We start from the raw sequence: 10,446 nt of genomic DNA on the forward strand, positions 1-10,446 counted from the left end.
TTATCATGTAGCGGTAGCTTTCGGAAAGGTGGAAAACATATATTTAATACTTGCGCCGGGTATTTAATGTTCGGCTCCGCCCGAACTTAGACTTTCTTACTTGTTTTGTTATAGTTTTATGTGTTCATGCCTTAACGAAAACCGTATAAATCAAAGTTTGAAACCTTATACATGATTTAAAAAAATTGCACAAATTTTTATAAAAATTTTGAGCTTTTTAATCACAATTTTTATAAAATTTTTGTGCAGTTACAGTTAACTTCAAGGCTTATAAAATTATGTTAAAACAAAAGTGCAAGTTTTCAGCCTCTAAAAATTGCAATGAATTTAAAAAAATTTTTTACGGCGTTTTGCACTTTTATCATATAAGCATAGACATTGCGCAAAACCATTTTTTCCGTTCTTCCTCACAAGCCTTGTACCCACATACCCAAAAATTTTATAAAAATTCTGATTAAAAAGCTCAAAATTCTGATGTAAATTTTTGGACTTTTTCTAAATTTGAAATCTTAATTTATTTATGTATTATGTATGTTTTCGTTAAGCGTGAACAATATTTTTATAAAAACAAGTAATTTCTAAGCAAAAAACAACACCGACTTCAATTCTCATATAAAAATTTAATAGTACCGTTAATTTCTTCATGACCCAATGATCGGATCTATACCAAATTAGTATGGGACCACCCTTGAGGCAACACCTTTCCTAAAAAAAAATCGGAATCGGTCTGGACCCCCAAAAGTTATGCGGTAACATATGTACATAAAAAAATAAATATATTATTAAAACATATTTTTTTGAAGTCGGTTAAAAGCAACAAACATTTTTTATTTGAAAAACATTTTAAATATGACCATGTACTCAGTTTTGCTCGGAAATGTACTTATGTATGTATTTGTGATGTACATGGATCAAAAGCAAGAAAATAGCGGTTGTTATATAATTTACGTGTCAATAACAGCCCTTGACGAATATTTTCTTTTATAAATACGAGTTTAGTTTAACTCGAATGCATCTACTAGGGTAGTCCCAAAAGCACCCGGTCAGACTTATAAGTACAAGTAATTTAAAACAAATAATAACTGTGATCGAGAATTATGAAATCCTTAAAAATCCCTGGACACCGAATGCTACTTTTAAGTATCCGCCTTCGACCAAACTTTACTTTGAGATTTCAATTATCATTTGTTGAAATGTGTCAAATATAATTTTCTATATTTAAAATTTAAATGCCATGCTAATATTTAAATTAATATTAGTGGTATTCATCTAAACCGATAACTTTATCAAGCAGATATTCTTATAAATTTAAGAGCTGTTACATGAATGCCCAATACCATCGTACAGTTCCATAAGTAACGTAACTCTTCTTCTTACCGTTTTTTCTGGCAGGTTGTAGTTGTGTTTTTGGTTAGAATGTTGGTGTTTTTGGTTCAGTGTGTTAGTGTATTTTGAATAAATTGTAACATCAACGGAGATATGTATAGAAGTTACGAACGAGAAAATATTGAATACATTTTTTTCTTTTTAAGACGATCAGTAGAGAAATGTTATTTCTAATTTTTTCATGTATACATGCACTCGAATTTATACAAAATAAAATAAAATATAGGCATATTTAGTGGAACTAATTATATTGAAAAAATACATTTTTCGAAATTATTTCATCGTCGGGTACTTCTGGCACCGCCCTCATATACATATACACTTGTACTTACAGTTGGTCTCAAAAATTATAAGTTAAATATTTCAGCTGAAAGCTGTTAAAATTTATTATTCACCTTATGAAAGCGAACAAAATGTACATTAGGCTGGTCCTTATAATCAAATGAACGATTTTTTTTCAGTTTCATCTGCTTAATCGGTAATACCATAGTCGAAGATATCACATATATATTTTGTTCCCAATTGGAGTCGGTTAAGGCGTGACACCAGATGCCTCTATGGACTCAAAACATTAAAAATATTTTTTGTAACTTAATGTCCATAATCGATACTACTAAAATCGAGGATATCACATTTAAATTTTGGTCACGATTGGAGTCGGTTAAGACGTCTTCATAGTGTAATCTGAACTTTGACCCTTTTGCGACATGCTTTAACCGGCTTCAATCTGGACCAAAATTTATATGTGATATCCTCGACTATGGTAGTATCGATTTTGGGTATTAGATGATAAAAGTGTATCTTAACTTTTGAGTTTCCATAGAGGATGCTGAACTTTGACCAAAATTTATATCTGCTATCTTCGCCTATAGTAGCATCGACGTAGGGCTTGTGGCTTAGGAAATCTGATGTAAAAATATGCTTCCTACATTTCAGGATCCCCCTAATGTACATACATACATATTTATGTAGTAAAAAACGACTGCAAAACAGTGTTGCCAGGTTTTTGACATGGAAAAACGTCCCACTCAGTCTAAAAACGTCTTCTGTACGCAAAACCGTTACACTTCGAATAATTGATTAAGCTTTTAACATCCCAATACAGATGTACATATATATGTATGAAGGGCCGGTGCACAAGGTGACTGCAGCGGCCAAAGCTAATAAAAACGGACTTGTGAGTTCTCGAACCAAATGACCCAAATCAAAGGGAATTTTTGATAAGAATGCATATTTACAGTCATGGGACGAACATTAATTAGCCACAGTGCACTGCGCTCTAAATGACTGTTTTTCTGACCAAAACTAATAGCGGGGGCATTCCTGACAGACGGGACATTTTAACTCGTTTTTTGCTCAATCTTTAAATTATTTCTCTTTATTACTTTGACAAGTTTCAAAATGTTAACACTTGAAGCCAGATATCAGACACTGCGAAACTAATAAAGATTGTATAAAACTAAATTGTATGATTTACACAGAAAATGGACATTTTCCAAGAGTGACACCCGCCTCTCTGAGTTGATGGAACCGTTTCCCAATTTTAGACAAACTATAAATATTTCGTTCATAGCGCCTTTCTCTTATGCAGCGAAAAGAATGGGAAAAAAAACTCTTTTAGCTTGTGACGGGTGAAACGAGTCACTAATGAGGACACATAGTTCGTGAGTAAAATGAACTCTACTTATTTAAATATTTATTATAGCTTTAATAAAGGGACCTTATTTAAACAATGGGAAGCTTACGGATTTGCAGGTCAGGTTAAAAAAAAAAAAAAAAAAAAAAATTGCTGTGACGGGTTGGAAATGCAATAAGCATTTCTTTTAAAGCCGACAACTTCACACCATAAATCAATTTTTGTAAAAACTAAGCACTGTTTCAAAGTCTCTTAGTATATAACACATTTTTGGATTATTATGTTTTGCGTTGTCCCCTTCAACACTCGAGTAATGCCTTGGCAACTTGATGTGGGAGAGATATAGTAGCACTGTGGCTGCGTTTAAAAAAATAGAAATAGTGAAGAATAAATCGATAAAAATCGATTTCTAAAAAATTATTCGCTTACTTTACTGTTGCCACGGATTAAAATGCAAACTATGAAATTTATTTTTTTACTGCTTTTCTGGTTTCAGCATACATTCTGAATTTACCATTACCACACCCAAGAGCTGTGGACGTGCCATTGCGTTGACTTTTACCATTATCCACATTTCTTCACGCCTAAGTGCATATACGAAATGTTTCAGCAAATTTTTAATGAGGTTACACTATTTTTAGAGGAGACGTTCCACCGTGCGATGTACCTTTTAGCAAAAAAGTACTGGGTATGGTTCAATTTTCATTGAGTAACAGGATTTACTTTACGCTGCTTTCAATTCCTTCCACGAACTTTGTGTTATGGGCTCAAACGACTTAAAAGAGAAACCAAAAAATTCGCAAAAAGTCATATGAGAAAGTTATGGTATATTTATGGTCGATGATATTTGTTGAGTTTTGTTTTGAATTCCGTCACAATAGTGAATCGATGACGAGGTGCGTTATCGTCAAGCAAAATCCAGTGATGTGATATTTATTTATTTTCCATCTGTCCATTTGAAATGAGTTCATGACCCCGGTCGGTTTCGTTTCAACTTTTGTTCTCCATTCCGATGCTAGTGGCGGTCTTACATGAAAACCTTGCATACCCAAATAATATACAAGGCGAACTCTTCAATATATGTATCTACCGTTTTGAAGTTTAGTAATTAAAATTATCTCTCGAATTCATTTTATTTTTAAGGTTTGGTATTGCTAAAAAAAAGTCCAATATTATCCGAAAACACGTCAAATTTTATCCAAAAACACGTCAAACGTCAGCAGGCAATAAAAATGGCAAAATTACGTTAAAAATGTCAACCTGGCAACACTGCTGTGAACATTTGCTTCCCAGCCATTGCGAGAGTCAACGATGACTAGCAATTTTCCATTGCATTGCAGCAAAGCACCAATGCGCTCATATTTGATTTCACTGCATTTTTGATTTTACTATCAATTAGTTTCGTGGATCACTAACAGGCGTCACCAAAAAGTGTGATTGAGTGAAGTCAATTTAACTAGCTGAAAATGCTGGTTTCGTTGAAATTTTAGCTGGCGAAGTTTTATAAAATCAGTCATTCCTCTTTGGTTTGAGTTACTTTGAAATTTTGAAATTTTTCGATGTTACTTAATACATATCTTTTACATATTTGGAGAAAAAAAGGCCAGAAACGGAAGAAAATTCCAAAAAGTAATTCAACGTCACTATTTAACCTGTGACTATGTGCATACATATGTACACAAGGTCAAATATATACGTATGTGTGTACAAAACTTCACCTAAATTGATATTTCGATTTTTGATGTCACTAAATACCGAGTAATATATTTAGTATTTACTTAGATAGTTTGCGTGTACTAAATACTTTAAGTAAATGTATTTATTTGTTCACAGCACTAAATACTGTAAAAGTATATTTTTCTTTAAAAGTACATTTAAGTCGTCGCAGAGAATTTTTCTGACAAGGGGGAAGGAGGTGTTAAAAATTACTGAACTCTGCTTACGTAATACTTGAAGGATTGACAACTAGCATTTGAATAGAGGAAACTGCATCGTGATTCTTATTGGGTAAGGAAGAATCGTACACGGAAGGGTTACTATCATCCGAGGCATTTGTGATTCTGGCGGGTCGCAAATCCAAACAACAATTTCAACATTGTAACGGTAAAATATTGCAACAGTATACTACTTATGCACGTACAAACTTACTTATGGGCCATTCCAGCGAAGACGACACCTCAAGTAAAGATAAAAATAAATACATAAATTGTGTTTAAATCTGTAGAAACAGTAAAGCAGGTAGAAACAGCAGAGTAGATAGAACATTTTTTTATAAATAGACTTTTATCCATTTATTTTTCAGTATTGACAATGCAGAAAATAATTATCCAAAAATAAGGAATAATTCATGAGCGTTAAAATGATATTAAGTTTTCTAGAAAAATACATTTATGGTGAGAAGTTATAAGCGCTCAAAAAATGCTTATTGGATGTCCCACCCGTCACAGCAAAATATGTATTTNCCTATTGACAATGCAAAAAATAATTATCCAAAAATAAGGAATAATTCATGAGCGTTAAAATGATATTAACCTTTAGGAAAAAGACACATTTATGGTGAGAAGTTATAAGCACTCAAAAATGCTTATTGGATGTCTGACCCGTCACAGCAAAATATGTATTTTTTAACATAGCAGACAATTTCTTAAGTTTTCCATTGTTTAAATGAGGTCCCTTTATTAAAAATAAAATAAATATTCACATCCAATCAGCAGGGTTCATTTTACTCTAAAACTATGTGTCCTCAAAGGTGACTCGTCCCACCCGTCACAAAATGTTGTCCCACCCGTCACACTTGGAAAATGTTAAATTTCTGTGTAAATTTTATAATTAAATTTTACACTTTATCAGTTTCGTATTAGACTTCAAGTGTAGACAGTTTGCAACTTTTCAAATCAATGGTTAAAGAGAATTTAGTAAAAAATTTAGCGAAAACGAGATAAAATGTCCCACCCGTCTCTTCGGAATGCCCCTTATATAAAAATATTGAGCAAAGTATTNTATAACAGACAATTTCTTAAGTTTCCCATTGTTTAAATGAGGGCCCTCTATTAAAAATACAATAAATATTCACATCCAATCAGCAGTGTTCATTTTACTCTAGAACTATGTGTCCTCAAAGGTGACTCGTCCCACCCGTCACAAAATGTTGTCCCACCCGTCGCACTTGGAAAATGTTAAATTTCTGTGTAAATTTTATAATTAAATTTTACACTTTATCAGTTTCGTATTAGACTTCAAGTGTAGACAGTTTGCAACTTTTCAAATCAATGGTTAAAGAGAATTTAGTAAAAAATTTAGCGAAAACGAGATAAAATGTCCCACCCGTCTCTTCGGAATGCCCCTTATATAAAAATATTGAGCAAAGTATTTATAAACGACACTACTGGTCTTCATTGTCATTTTTACAAGTGAATTTTGGAACAAAGAAATGTGTAATCATTATGCTAAGTACATACAAAGTTTGCTTGCACTCGATTTAATTGCGTTAATTGATGTCGTCGATTGTACAGAGCCAACATTTCGTATAGCAGTGACCTTTTGATAGAAATTATTTGCCAAATTTATTTACTGTTATTATTTAGAGGATTAAAAATATGTCTGAAGCGTCTTTATTTGTATTGAAAAATTCGTAGGTGGGAAAATTTTATTTTGCTATAATTCATAATAAGTCTACTTCCTTCTGCCATATTGTTTGAGCTGGCAATCACGGCCGCGGAAGCTATGCTTTTTTTATTGTCCTCGAATATTTCAAGAAAAGGTATATCAGTTAATGCTGCTTCGAAATACATATACTTATGTAATTGTAAAAACTTTGCGGTACCACGACCAAGAGTTTTCACTCGCCCTTGCTAAACCATTTTGAATCCTTGACGAAAATCGCCAGGCATCTAGGGTTTAAATCGCTTAATTTGTCAAGGTCATTAAAGAAAGGAGACCCCAGAAAGCGCAGTCTGTTNCTAAAAAATTTAGCGAAAACGAGATAAAATGTCCCACCCGTCTCTTCGGAATGCCCCTTATATAAAAGTATTGAGCAAAGTATTTATAAACGACACTACTGGCCTTCATTGTCATTTTTGCAAGTGAATTTTGGAACAAAGAAATGTGTTATCATTATGCTAAATAAATACATAGTTTGCTTGCAGTCGATTTAATTGCGTTAATTGATGTCGTCGATTGTAAAAAGCCAACATTTCGTATAGCAGTGACCTTTTGATAGAAATTGTTTGCCAAATTTATTTACTGTTATTATTTAGAGGATTACAAATATGTCTGAAGCGGCTTTGTTTGTATTGGGAAAATTTTATTTTGCTATAATTCATAATAAGTCTACTTCCTTCTACCATATTGTTTGAGCTGGCAATCGTTACAAAGTCAAAGCCCCGTAAGCTATGCTTCTTTTTTTTGTCCTCGAATATTTCAAGGAAAAGTATATCAGTTAAGACGGCTTCGAAATACATATACTTATGAAATTTTAAACACATTGCGATACCACGACCAAGACTTTTCACTCCCCCTTGGTAAACCATTTTGAATCCTTGACGAAACTCGCCAGGCATCTAGGGTTTAAATCGCTTAATTTGTCAAGGTCATTAAAGAAAGAAGACCCCAGAAAGCCCAGTCTGCTTCTCGCTTATGCCCGACATTTACAGAGAAGGTGAAGAACGATGTCCTATCATCTATGGTCATCTATAGTAAGGCACTCCGAGTATAAGGCAGTGACCCGTTACAGCACCAATTGTATGAGATATATCCTCCTTCTTTAGAGATGTATATGTATAAACTTCGAGACATGTTTCGATACCACCTAGATCTAGTGGCGGAAGATCCAAAAATGCATTTAAACCATCATTTGGCGTTGTCCGGTGTATATTAATATTTGAGGTCTGACCACCGATATGTAGATCTAGCGGCATATACTCGGGCTTAAACCCCATTACCTGCCAATGGCCTTCTTGCACGAAAATAAGGCCACAGATGTCTTTTCATAACGCTGGATTATGTTCTACTTCCAGCTCAGGTTTTTGTCGAGAATGACCCCTAAGAATTTTGCTTTATNGAACGGTCTCCTATCATCTATGGTCATCTATAGTAAGGCACTCCGAGTCCTTCTGCATGTCTGCCTATAAGGCAGTGACCCGTTAGAGCACCAATTGTATGAGATATATCCTCCTTCTTTAGAGGTATATATGTATAAACTTCGAGACATGTTTCGATACCACCTAGATCTAGTGGCGGAAGATCCAAAAATGCATTTAAAGCATCATTTGGCGTTGTCCGGAGTATATTAAGATTTGAGACCTTGCTCAAAGCCGGCCACCATACTATAATTCCATAAAGGAGAATCGGTCTGACCACTGATATGTAGATCCAGCGGCATATACTCGGGCTCAAACCCCATTTCCTGCCAATGGCCCTCTTGCACGAAAATAAGGCCACGGTGGATTATGTTCTCCTTCCAGCTCAGGTTTTTGTCGAGAATGACCCCTAAGAATTTTGCTTTATTCGTAAAGCTTAAAACTCGTCCGTTTAGTTCAGGCGGAGTCAGTAGCGGTGTTTTATATTTTCTCGTAAAGAGAACAAGTTCCACTTTNCTAAGAATTTTGCTTTATTCGTAAAGCTTAAAACTCGTCCGTTTAGTTCAGGCGGAGTCAGTAGCGGTGTTTTATATTTTCTCGTAAAGAGAACAAGTTCCACTTTTTCTGAATTGACGCAGACACCACTGCGCGTGGACTATCTTGATACAACGCAAAGTGCCCTCTGCATCAATTCAGCAGCAACCTTGGCGGCTCCCCATTTCGTCTCTTGCAAGAGAGAGTTCACGGGATCACTCAATGTCCACGTCCACTGAGGCCCTCGCACTAGAGGCGCGCTGCGCGTCCCCTAGACCTTTAGGGTCACACGTCGAGGGCGTAAAAGACGCGGCCTTGTCTCTTGTCCAGAAGCTCTATCGAGTCCATGTTTAGAGACAGGACCACTTGCCTCGCCGGTCCATCCGTGTCTTCGACCCGTAGGACCCTCCCGTCGCTCGTTGGAAGAGCCGGATTCATAATTTGTAGCATCATAAGAATGCGCTCCGGCGATGATGGCATGACCGGCACCCACACCCTGGCTCTAGGCCTGACTGGAATGTCTTTTCAGTCCACCACCTCCAGATTTGCTGCAGGGTAGACAGCTGCCTCCTTTGCGACGGCGGCCTTATACAGCGCCACAGACCTCGCATCATCACAAGCTACAACCTTGATGTGGCCCTGGTACCAGCCGGCATCTCTGCACGCGGGAGGGGTTCCGGGGTTCTCCAGTGTACCAGGGCCCACAGATGGACCAGCCGTTTCCAGCATAGTCTCTGCAGCCTTGCTGTTGCTAGGCTCCACCATAACGCCCGTTATCACGGAGCGACCACGGGCCCCAGAGCCGCCCCGGAAATGTCCTGCATAGGGCTAGAAGGCACACTTGGCGCTTGCGCCTGCGCAGTCTTTCTCCGAGCTGGGGAAGACGAAGTGTGTTTTTGTTTTTTTTTCAATTTTAAATTAATCGGTTTGTCCGCTATCCTCACTCGGGCGTTGTAGTCACTATGGCATCCCATGGGTATCTATGAAAACAGGGAGGCCATGCGGTGGGTTGACCCCTTACCCTTATGAGGCAAGGGGTCAGAGCCAGATCCAGTGCAAAAAACGGGATGGCGTGTCAACTGTTACCTACAACCACCAACTTAACGGCGACGAGATCGGAACGTACTTCGAGTCCTGCCAGGGTTTTAACGGGACGGATGCGGTCTTGTGTATAACATTGTTATAAATATTTCAAGTAACTGACGAATAAAATTAAAATTGATTTTTTAAACACGTGACAACCCTGGTAAATATAGTTCAGAAATAAAGGGGTTTAAACCCATTTCGATTGATAACCATGTTTTTGTAATTCATTTAACTTTTTCAATAGTTTGTATCTATGCAACTTTTTGAACTGATGGCAACCTTCAGACACATCAAAATTATTGTAAATTGTGAAACTAAATTTTTCTTAAAGCTCGTTCATTTGACAACATTTTTTTAATTTCACATAACTTGGGTATAAATTAATTTATTTCAACTTTCAAACAGGTGGTAACGCTCTTCAAAATAATTGCCAACTTTAGCTTCTTAAACCTCTTTTGTCTGACGCCCATATGGTGATACCTTATTCACTAAGCTAATTCCTTTAATTAAAATTGAATAAGATTGTTTTAAATATGTGGCAACGCTCCTACATGTAGTTAAGATATAAAGCCTCTTCAAAATCTATTCGGTCGATACCCGTATTCTAACAGTGCATGTAACTCTTTAATAATTTCAGCTTAATTTCCTAACAGGTGGCAACAGCCTTGTTGCAACTCTACAGTCCAAGCCCTTCAGTTTCACACCTCATTATTGAAAATCGATCAA

Source organism: Rhagoletis zephyria, unplaced genomic scaffold (assembly GCF_001687245.7).
Source record: "Rhagoletis zephyria isolate East Lansing unplaced genomic scaffold, Rhagoletis_zephyria_1.1 Rzeph_scaffold_11399, whole genome shotgun sequence".
Classification (NCBI taxonomy): domain Eukaryota; kingdom Metazoa; phylum Arthropoda; class Insecta; order Diptera; family Tephritidae; genus Rhagoletis; species Rhagoletis zephyria.